This window comes from Euprymna scolopes, chromosome 23 (genome assembly GCF_053919585.1).
Source record: "Euprymna scolopes isolate OS-2025 chromosome 23, ASM5391958v1, whole genome shotgun sequence".
Taxonomy (NCBI): Eukaryota; Metazoa; Mollusca; class Cephalopoda; order Sepiida; family Sepiolidae; genus Euprymna; species Euprymna scolopes.
This window is the reverse complement of record NC_136504.1, coordinates 10,918,050-10,930,358: the sequence shown is the minus strand read 5'-3', so window position 1 is coordinate 10,930,358 and position 12,309 is coordinate 10,918,050. Positions and strand designations below refer to the sequence as shown.

Here is a 12,309-nt window from a genome sequence, read left to right as displayed (position 1 = left end):
TGCTTGTTTCATTTTTTATTGTAAAAAAAAAATTAAAAGAATCGGTTTGGAATCAGAAATTAGGCCATAATTTTTCTGATTCTGATACCGATTCCGATACCCCCAAAAGTTCCAATTTGTCCGATCCCCGATTCTGATTAATCGTCCCAACACTAATATATATATGTGTGTGTGTGTGTGTGTGTGTGTGTGTGTGTGTGTGTGTGTGTGTGTGTGTGTGTGTGTTTACATACATACATATACAGACATATATAACAAACAAATGATAAAAGTCTATTTACCAAATTTCATGATGATGACCATCTCATAATTTATTCCATTAATTACGTTGACATTCACAATTCTTGAAAATTGAAAATTCAAAATAGCATAATAAATTTTGGTTGGTTGGCTGTTTTTGTTTTACGGCATATCAACCCTTTTCGGGTTATTTAATGCTGAATCCAAAGATTTTGAGGAAAAAATTTGTAATAGAATATATTTGTTGTTTTCAAGTCAGTTTCTATTTAACCCATAGTTGGAACCCTAACAGGTACTACCACTCTGGGTCAGAGTGGACCTGGGAGCAATGGTAATTAAAGGGTGGCTCCACACTCCCCAAAACCCACAAGCTGGGGCCTCACCACTGGATATAGTTTAAGGTCATATCCAGGACCCCCATTGAGGGACTTTTACCCTCTGCAGGGGTGAGGGCAGTCGGTGTATTCTAATGCCCCACCGACAGGGCCGGCATAATAAAATGTAAAATGAAAGATAATAGCAACTTCTTTTCCAATTTCCGGAGTTTGTAATCATGCCCAAATATATTTTATTTTCTTTTAATGGATTGATAGTTGCTATTTCTTCTGACGAGTTAATGGCAGAATAGATTCCTTGATTGGTGTAATAATTAAGTGAATGAGTTTGCGCGACGAAACAGTTGCTGCAAAGAATTGTGAATGCCAACATAATTAAAGTAATAAATTGTAAGATGGTCAACAGCATGAAATTTGGAATATAGACGTTTGTCATTTGCTTGATATATGCTCTGTACTGAGCTTCATAAATTAAGGATTAGTAAATAAAAAGTGATATATATATATATATATATATATATATATATATATATATATATATATATATACAGACATATATATATATATCTATATATATATATATATATATATATATATTGTTTAACCTCCCCAGAACCCCCGCATACCCCTTGTCCATCACTCCCTCATATACCATATAGCTTAATATCCCCCAAATTATCCCCTTAGCTAGATGTCACATTGAAATGTTTGTAACCTAGCCTTCTAGACCCTTTTCTGATGACAGACATTAGGTTTCGAAATACTCCTAATTATAGCTTTTCTTTATAAAGAGTATATACCCCCCCACACAATTCTATCTTTTCCTTATTACATCAACAAATAAATCTGTGTAAGCATATGCGTGGCTTTGCCTTGACTATAACGCTATTATATATATATATATATATATATATATATATATATATATATATATATATATATATATATATATATTCCATTCGACTACCGGCGAATGTCAGCTTTCCTTGAGTTCCCAGTATTTATTCGCTAGTGTTGTTTTCATACGGTGTTTTTTATTGTTGAATGTAATTTTGTGGTCATAGTATCGAGTTTTGAAATCTAAGGAAGTCATATCTACGTAATATTTCTTGTTATTTGGGTTTTCTTTCGCAAATATTGTGGCCTGGTAAACTATAAATGTATATATATATATATATATATATATATATATATATATATATATATATATATATATATATATAGTTATTGGTGGCAGTATGGGAAATGATACGATGGGAATGAAAGTGTCTTTTCATTAAAATCTTACTTTTTCAAGTTAAATTTAACATGAAAAAAGCAAGTTTTCAATGAAAAGACACCTTCATTCCCCTTCGTATTATTTCCCACACCACCATATATATATATATATATATATATATATATATATATATATATATATATATATATATATATATATATATATATACTTAAAGTGATGATTGTGTAGTTCCAATATATATATATATATATATATATATATATATATAAATGTGAGATATAAATTGTTTTCCATACTTAGATATAATACCGCAGCACAAACAAACCATGAACACCGCAGACTGGAAGCCCTAGACTCAAGTTTTGCCTTTCTATGAGATCTTCAATGGGACGCATCTGAATTCAGGATTTGAAACCGGAGTCACTTGTAATTGAGTGGAATGCTGTTTCTCTTCAGCCACCATGCAACACAATCATGATAGCTAAAAGTGTAGAATATTCACCTCCTATACAACTGACTCTTGCTTCGAATCTTGAATCAAATGTGTCCTACACGGGGATGTCGACGACGCATAAAGGTTTTCCAGAATCTAAACTCTTGAAATCCTCCCTCTTATGAAAAAGTAAAATATGTTTTTAATTTAACCCTGAAAAATTTTCTATAAAAATAAATAATTCAGAGAATGTGTATTAGTTAAGTCGTTCAGCTGATCCCCTAAACTCCAATGTTTGTCTTCTTGTCCCTGAGCTTTAACACATTTTTTTAACACTTCCTGTAATTACTTCCAATCAATAAACATCCTTTTGTCGATTTTTGCTTTTTTGTTGTTTCTTCTTTTTTGTTTGTTTTTGTCCCAAACAAGGCATATTGCTATTTAGACGTCAGGAGTTACTATTTATTTACAGGGGCTATGTAAGCATATGAACGAAATGTTGGTTTACATTACATTTAAACTTCTGAATGTCAGTACAGTCATGGAATCAGGAAGTAAATTCCAAAGTTTAGCTGTGTCATGTTGTCTATATCATGCAACAACGAATTGATCAGCAAAGTATTCACATCACGCTACTAACTTATCAATTTTTAAAACGAGTTTTTAATTAAAAAAAAAAACATATTGCGTTTATTGAATAAAAAACTGGAACGAAGAACTGGATATTTGACAAACTCTGTAGTATCGCGTTACTACAAGTTATCGGCTTGAATAATTGTGGTTATTACTCCCTATCAAACTCTAGTGTCTTTTACATCGCGGGTGATATTTTTTCTTTTCAAATTTATTTACTTTACTTTTAAAGAGAGGGTGAAAGAGGCAGGTTAAAAGTGACAACATAAATCTCCCATAACATTGATACACCAATTGACAGCGTCATGTTGTAGAGCCGTGCGTTGTTCCATGGTAGGAGTCAAGTACAAACGATTTAGACCGAATGATTGCTTTGGTTTTCATATAAAAACACAATAACATTTTTAGTGTGCCTTTATCTCACCCAGAGTTTTTAGGCGTATCAAATAGTTTATTTGTATATTAACGGCTTTATCCCCCCCCCACACACACATACTTTTGTTATATAACATTTCTTATATCTCTTCAGGCAATGCCGATAAACGGGTGCTGCTAGTATGCATATATATATATATATATATATATATATATATATATATATATATATATATATACTAGCAGGACTCGTTAAATAAGAAAAATATTAAATATTCTTTTTAAATTAGTGAGTACCCATGTATCAACAGTTTTTAGACTTATCAAAGAGTCTATTTTTATGTTAATAGCTTTATATATATATATATATATATATATATATATATATATATATATATATATATATATATATATATATATATATATATATATATATGGAGAAAGAAAGAGAGAGATAGAGAGAAATAAAAAGGAACAAACTGAGTTATGTGTTCATCAACGTTTCGTCTTTATTTCGAGACTTCCTCTGGATGAAATAAAGACGAACGTTAATGAACACATAGCTCGGCTGGTTCCTTTTTATTTCTCTATTTTCCTAGAACTGTCTGCCTATGGAACACTGTTCCATAGGCAGACAGTTCTAGGAAAGAAGCTTTGTTCATGGAATCTGTGTTTAGAGTTAGGATAGATGGATAGATAGAGAACAGAAATATATAAACACACACATTAAATTGTTTTAAGCAGTAAAAATCAGAGACTTGTTCAATTTTAATGAGATTTTTCAGCAATCATTCAATTAATTCACTGAATGATGGATTGAATTGGTGCGAACCCAAGATTCACTTACATTCTGTAATGCCATATTACACACGAGTGAATGCTAGCCTCCCACTAATTGTTTGCTTCTTAGAATGTCAAGAAATAAAAATTTGGTGGACTTGTGGTGCCAGTTTTCATGATGGAGTTAGTTCTGACTCTTTGCTATTAAAGCCGAAGATGACCAGACTGGAGTCAGCTTTCTGTCACAACTGCCTATGGTAATATGGATATGTTGAACGAGCCACCGAATGAGAAATATATTGAATGAACAAATCGTACGTTTCTAAATTTTTGAGATGAGAATTGGTTATTTGTATTATTTGCGTTCTTCAGACTACTGTTCTCATCTTGAGTGTCATTTTTACAACGTTTCAGTCGATGTAACCTCTCATTTATTGGTTCCCCGACAAAGGGATGGTGGACCTGTAAATTCATACTTGTCCGTTCGTCTGTACGTCTGTTCGTCTGTCCGCACTTTTCTCAATAACTACGCCTTGGAATTTTTTGAAATTTTGCACAAACAATAAACATGATAAGAGTAAAAAAGTAACAGAACAGATTTTTCGGGAATATTCCCATTGCCCCCGTAGAGGTGCCTTTCGGGTTAAAATGGGTAAAATTGACACTTTTGTGCTTATTAAAAAAAATTGATGCCTTGGAGTTTTATAAAGCTTTTCTGAAAATTAGTAACTACATGATTTCTGTATAAGTTTGTTTGTCTATACTTTGCGATAACTTTTCAGTGTGCGGCTCTTTTAGGGCTAATAAAAACACTATTTTTGGGACTATTTTACCATATTTGTCCAAATATTTTTGTGTATGTCTATTTAGCAGTTTTGCATGGTGCTGAACTCAAATTTAAATATGGTAAGGCCTTGGGGAATTTTGGAGCTAAATGTGGGGAGGTGGCTAAGTCAAATGATGGACTTAGTCATTTTTTTATGCCTCGTTCACTGTGCACCCATGGGGGACCATACATGCTTCACTTTTTGTTTTGCATAATGTACGTCACTTGTTGTTCATAATTGTCTGTTGTAAATAAATGTGTTTTAATTGTACTTTCTGTCCAAGTATTTTGTTTTGATGATATGTTTGGAATATATGTTTAATACATGTGATTTGTGTAAAGGTATATTATATTTTCAGTCCACATGTGCAGTACAATGTTTGTGGGTGAAAATTGCTTTTTCTAAAATATCAAAAGGAAAAGATGATTTCATATTTTTAAGAGTTTAAAAGATTTGCTTAAAATTTTTTTAACTTTGGGTTTTTTTCCTTCTCTCGCTATCTATTTTGTACATTTAGTTATTTTTCAAAATATGTTATCATGTAATGTAGTCATTATATGTCCACACTCGGAACCCACATGTTGTATGCAGACAGTCGCAAAGAAACAAAGACAAGGAAAGAATTCGAATTGCTCTTTTTTTTTTTGTAGAAACAACAGACATTTATTTACAGGTACTTCCAGAATAATGCCTTGTTTCTTGTTCAAACGTCTTCTTTTACTCCAATATGCTTAACAAGACTCTGCTGTGTCGAACATGTAGTATTCTGTATTTGTCCAACCATATTTAGGACATGTTTTTTCCTGTAACTTGCGGCCCACATGTGTAACACGTCTATCTCTGTCATCTCTAACCTCAAGGATCCACGTTTTTCTTTTTTTTAATATAATATTTTTCTTTCTTTCTTCCTCATCCTGACGTCACCTCGAACACAGCTCAGTATTTGCATACATTAGCTGTTGCTGCTGCTGTCATACACACTCTGTTACACTCAGGACCTACATGTTATATGTAGACAGTTGCAAGGAAACCAAGGCAAAGAAAAAACGCGATACCTTTCTTTTCCAGTTGAAACAACAGACATTTATTTACAGGTACTTTCCAGAATAACGCCTTGTCTACCATGTCAAACACATTGTACTCTCTTTGTCCAGTTGTGTTTAGGACATGTCCTTCCTTGGTCTTTCTCAGCCCATGTGTGTAACACGTCTATCTCTGCCCTCTCTAACCTCAAGGGTCCACACTTTTCCTTTTTTTATATAACATTTTCCTTTCCTTCTTCCTCGTTATTCGCATATGTTGGCTATCATATGCTCATTCACGCTCTGTTACAATTATTTTTTTTTGTAGTATCAACATTTTAAAAAAAGAAAAACGTCATCCGTGGTGCCTTCAATAAACTTCCAGACTTTTTTGTATGAACACTTTTATTGATAGCACACACATGAAACTCTAGTCCCCTTCAAAGTAATCTCCTCCGGCTACAATGCACTTGTTGTACCGTTCCAACAACTTCTGGAATGCTCCATGGGAGTCTTCTTGTGTGAGCGTGTCAATGACCCTTGTCACAGCCTCTTTCATCTTCTCAATTGTCTCATAACAACAACATCTAGGGTTTTCATAAAGCTTAGGGAATAACCAAAAGTCAAAGGGAGCAAGGTCTGGACAATAGGGAGGGTGAGGAACTGTCTTGATGCCCTTGATAACGTCTTTCTTTCTGATCTTCTCTGAGCACCCTCGAGACAAACTTTATGCAAATCTTCCACATCCTCAGTTACTCTCAACTAATTGTGTGTACAGTTCCCACACTGACATCAAACTATGCACATATTGTCTCTATAGACACACGACAATCCTTATCAATGAAATTCTTTATTTGGCCAATCAACCCTGGTGTTCTGACATCTTTACTCCTCCCACACTTCTCATCATCCCTCACAGACTCCCTGCTTCCCTTGAATCTCTTATGCCACTCAAAAACTGATGCTCGATTCATGCAAGATGATTGAAAAGCAGTCATACGTTTTTGTGGCATTTTTTTTTTTTCAAGTTTAAAACAGGATTTTATTGTATAACCTTCTTCTGAACGGTTTTCACGTCCAGATTGTATTTTTGATATTCACCAGCTGCGACAATCAGGCTTTAGAAGGGTGTATTCCAATTCCTGTTGTAGCTGTTCATTTGAATCTGAAATCATAAAAATTGGTCAGCCATCTCATAAGATGTATAGCATACTGAATTTTCAAAAGTCGACGACAATTATTGCAAGGTGTTGTACAAAAATGTATGGAAACTTATTGGCGGTATCTCATACATAGTCCTTTTATCTTTGATAATATTCTTGAGTAAGAGTACACTGCTAAAATATCCAACAATCCGCCCAGGTTAGAAGGGTTTTGAAGTAGTTTATTTCTTCTACCCACGCTTCTTTCCTTTAACAACTACAGAAAACCTACTCAACCAACAATTGCCATAACAAATAACGCCTTACCTGATAGACCATCCTTGACTTAACATTCACAATACGTGACATGAATTGGATCAAACATATTCAGGACATTGTCAAGGCTACTGCAAAGAAGGTGGGATCCCTTTATCGTACTAGAACATTACTCATACCAAAAAGTATCCAATATCTTTACAATGCCACAAATCACGCATGGAGTATTGTTGCTACATCTGTGCTGATGCATCTACCACTAGTCGCTTCCTTTTAGACGAGTTCTGAAAAAGTTTTCAAATCTAATAAGTCCCGTTATCAGCCAAGCTCGAATCTTTGTCCTATGCAGTGCTGCATTCCTATGTTTTACAAGTACTTTGATAGAATGTGCTCTGATGACCTCATAGCATGTGTACTCCTTCGATGTACATACTCCTAACTAATCTGACAAACAGCAAAATCCAACCCCTTTACTGTTGAGGTCCGTAGATGACGAAAAAACTGGGATTAATGGACTATCTCATGACGTCACTTCCTCTGGTGACGTCACTTCCGGTATCGAGTACCGGTGCCTGGCAGCCAAGGAGGTTGTGTGCAAACGCCCAACAGTTGAGGAATGTATTTCTCAACCCGCCTTGCCTGTAATATATGTGAATACATGTTTGTTTCTAAAAGTCCTGTGTTCTTTTCGTTTTATTACCATTTAACACCATAAAAGTTAGCCATACTGAGGAAATCTTATTTGGGCCGTGAATACAAACTGTGATTTTGAATATTTAGTCAGGGTTTACTTGTAGGGAAACGTATTCTTATGCTAGGTTCGTCTGACAAACTCTTGTATAGAGAGACCTTAGATACTTGAGGACAGTATTTAATAGGTATTCATGTTAAAATGGAAATAAACAAAACATTAAGAAAATAGAAGGGTCACCAGTTAGCAAGTGCTAACTAAATACATGAACAGTTTTCTAAAATGTTTAATCAAACTTAAGCGTGACAGATTGATCTACTGATAGACGGGGCCTCATACGAAAATGTTTGATACATTTCTTGTCAATATGTTTCTTATATATACAAGAGATTTACCACTTAACAAGACCAAGAGACCACTCAAGGAGGCAGGTTAATGAGTGCCAGGTGAGACAACACAGTGATGATTGGTGATGTAACAATTGGATAAGAGATAATATATTTTAGAGGACGGTTCATCAAGAATATGCTTACATTGGACTTAAAAACGACCATGTTATAGTCAGGTGGAAAGCAGCCTTGCGGTATTGTGCTCTACAGGCGAGCAGTTCTGGGGGAAAAAAAACTCTGTTCATGGAATTTTTGCTTATTTTTAGGTGCAGATAGAAAGTAAGGAAAATTGCTGATAATGGTTGTAGCTGGTCGGGTGTTTGCTGTGAATGCCTTAAAAGGGTGAACAAAACCGTCAACAAGCATCTTTAAATATACAATAGAATTAATAATCAGGGTTGTAAAATAAACATGCCAACAACGTAGCTGAACATAAGATTAGTTGAAGTGATTTTTCAGCCTGAATAAAATATATAAAAAACAGAATTTAAAGACAAACCACAAAAGAGAAGATGGATTGGTTTCTGAAATATACCTGTCATCCCATTTCTATGATGGTGGGTAGTTTTTCTGAAGAAAAAAACTAGAAAGGAAAATCAGTGACATATATATATATATATATATATATATATATATATATATATATATATATATATATATATATATATATATATATAACTACTTCATTTACTCACACAAAATTAATACACGAAAGTATAAATTTATGCGTAAACTTTAAGTATTTACTTCAAAAGTGCTCAATACGTAGGTAGAGCTGCTTTCCACCTGACTATAACATGGTCGTTTTTAAGTCCATATATATTTTATAACTTACTATATATATATATATATATATATATATATATATATATATATATATATATATATATATATATATATATATATATATGAAAATGTATAAAAAAGAATACGAAAAGTATAAAAGCTTATAACTTTTCTTTATTCGTTTTCAATTGGTGACGTGCAGGAATACAAAATAATATTATGAAAAAAAATTAAAAAACTTTTTTTACAGGTACATAATTTTCGACCGATCCTTCAGTCTTCATCGGTGTAGTTATGTATATACATATATATATATATATATATATATATATATATGTATATATATATATATATATATATATATATATATATGTATGTATGTATTTATCTATTTCATATTTCATTTCTCATGTCATTTCATTTGCTTGTCTGTCTACAGAAACCGTTTTTATTTTTTATTTTATTTTATTCACAAATAGAATTTATTTTATTCATAAATTGAAGTTATTTTGGAATAGAATTTGAAACTCATATATTATAATTATATAAATATATTATAAATATATTAAAAATACATATATGATTATTAATAACCAGATTCACTCTACCAACTGAGCAAACATATATATATATATATATATATATATATATATATATATATGTATATGTATATGTATATGTATATATATATATATATATATATATATATATATATATATATACATATACATATACATATATATATATATATATATATATATGTATATGTATATGTATATGTATATATATATATATATATATATATATATATATATATATATATATATATATAAATTAAAAAACTCATATACTATAATTATATAAAATATTATAAATGTATAAAAGAAAATTATATGTTTATTAATAATCAGATTCACCGGACCTATATAATAATTTATTTACCAGACTCATTATATAAACAAAGAAGAAACCAGGAAAAAATGCCAACTTCGGACTGTTACCTTGTGCCATGGATTACTCAAAATGCAGATTGGATCCCATTACCTCACTGCTACCAAAGACCTTCACTTCGGATTTTACCATGTGCATTGGATGTAAAATTCAATATCCTTTTCATTAACTTCCCTTACTCTATGATATTTAAATGCTTAAAAAACTTTTAATTGTGATTTTCCATGTCTTACTGGTTTTAGCAAATAAGGTGTAAACCATTATATTTATTTGCTAATATTTTCTCCTCTGAAGAGATGGTAGACATCGAAATCCTATAGGATAAGGAGTTATAATATTTCAAATGTATTCTTTATCTTACATATAATAATAAAAATTTTTGATTTGAAATTTTAACATTGCACGTCCTAAATTTAAAATTTATTGAATTACTAAAATTATATATATATATATATATATATATATATATATATATATATATATATATATATATATATATATATATATATATAAGTAAATTTTTGGTACAGCAAAATGGAAGGAGAAATTTCAGAGGAAACATAATTTAATTTAAATACCAAAAAAAAAAAACAAGAAACGGGCAGGTGAAATTATTAAAATATTCCCTTCTTCCCTCATTCGTTTCTTAGTTTTTAATTTATCATTCTGACGTTTCCTCTTAGAGGGTCAGACGATAAGGCCTTAAGGATATTTTAATAATTTCACCTGCCCGTTTCTTGTTTTTTTTTTTTTTGTATTTAAATTAAATTATGTTTCCTCTGATATATATATATATGAAAATAAAAACAGGTATGCTATTATAAGATTATGGAAAAAAGTGGAAAAAAGGGAGAAAAAAAACTGTAGCCTTATTAAAAAATTCTCAACGTTTCGTCGCCATTTTCGGGGGGCTTCCTCAGGAGATTGATAAGGATGACTGAGGTATCCTTGGTATACTTTATTTTTCTCGATCATTCTTATTAATCTCCTGAGGAAGTCCCCCAAAAATGGGGACGAAACGTTGAGAATTTTCTAAAGAGGCCACAGATTTTCTTTCCCATTTTTCCATATATATATATATATATATATATATATACATATATATATATATATATATATATATATATATATATATATATATATATATATATATATATATATATATAAGTTGGCAAGAAAGTTCTTGCGAGTTTTTAACTTTTAAATTCAGATGAACATATCTCGGCTGAAACAAAAATTTTCTCATCGAAATAAGCACCATCAGAATCAGTACACTTTTGCCAACACAAAACAAGTGTTAAAAATCTTGTGTTCTGGTGGTGATGAAATCACTGAAGTCGTTTTTCATTTCGCTTCATTTTTATAAGCATTTTTTATGCAGAAAGTTGTTGAGATGCTTGAAAAGGTGGTAGTAGGTGAGAGGTCTGGAGATTATGGCGGATGAGGCAGAGTTTCGTAGTCCAATTTGTTCAACTTCTGCAGAGTCAGTCATTGTCGTGGAGGAGAATTGGGCCTTTTCTGTTGACTAATGCTGGGTGTTGTTGTCGAAGTTTCTGATGCATTTTATCCATTTGTTGACAGTACTTGTGCACCGTAATGGTTTCGCTTGCATTCAAAAAACTGTAATGAATGAGACCGTTTGCATATTACCAAACAAGCAACATGGCCTTCTTTTGGTGCAACTCTGGCTTCGGGAAGTGTCGTGATGCTTCGTCAGCATCTAGCCACTGAGCTGAGCATTGCCGATTGTCGTAAAGAACCTACTTTCCATCATAAGTCATAACCCAGTAGAGAAACGGGTCGTTCTTGTTGCGTAAAAGAAGGAAAGATGACATTTCATAACAGTGTTTCTTTTGATTGTCGTTCAATTCACCCATTTATCAAGTTTTTTTGTTTTTCCAATCTCTCCCAAGTGGATGGATATCATTGTATATGTTGCATTTAATTCAGAAACAAGTTCTTGAACAGTTGTGCGTGAATTGGCTTCGACTAAGGCTCTTAATTTATCGTGGTCATCAACCAATGGTCGACCACTACTCTTATCATTTTCAAGATTCTTATCGCCATCACGAAATTTCTTAAACCACCATTGTGCTGTGCATTCAGTAGTAGTTTCTGGGCCAAATCCTTTGTTGATATTGTGAGCTGTTTCAACAGCTTTTCCTCCTAGTTTGAATTGAAATAAGAAA

The 12,309-nt window shown here is 32.1% G+C and overlaps 1 long non-coding RNA gene across 1 annotated transcript; it reads left to right on the top strand.

Annotated features, from left to right (window-relative positions):
• Positions 1–5,423: 5,423 nt before the first annotated feature.
• Positions 5,424–10,516, top strand: LOC145245682 (uncharacterized). The gene is made up of 2 exons (XR_013863002.1): positions 5,424–5,957; positions 10,115–10,516. It is a non-coding gene; the product is annotated as an uncharacterized LOC145245682 (long non-coding RNA).
• Positions 10,517–12,309: the final 1,793 nt, after the last annotated feature.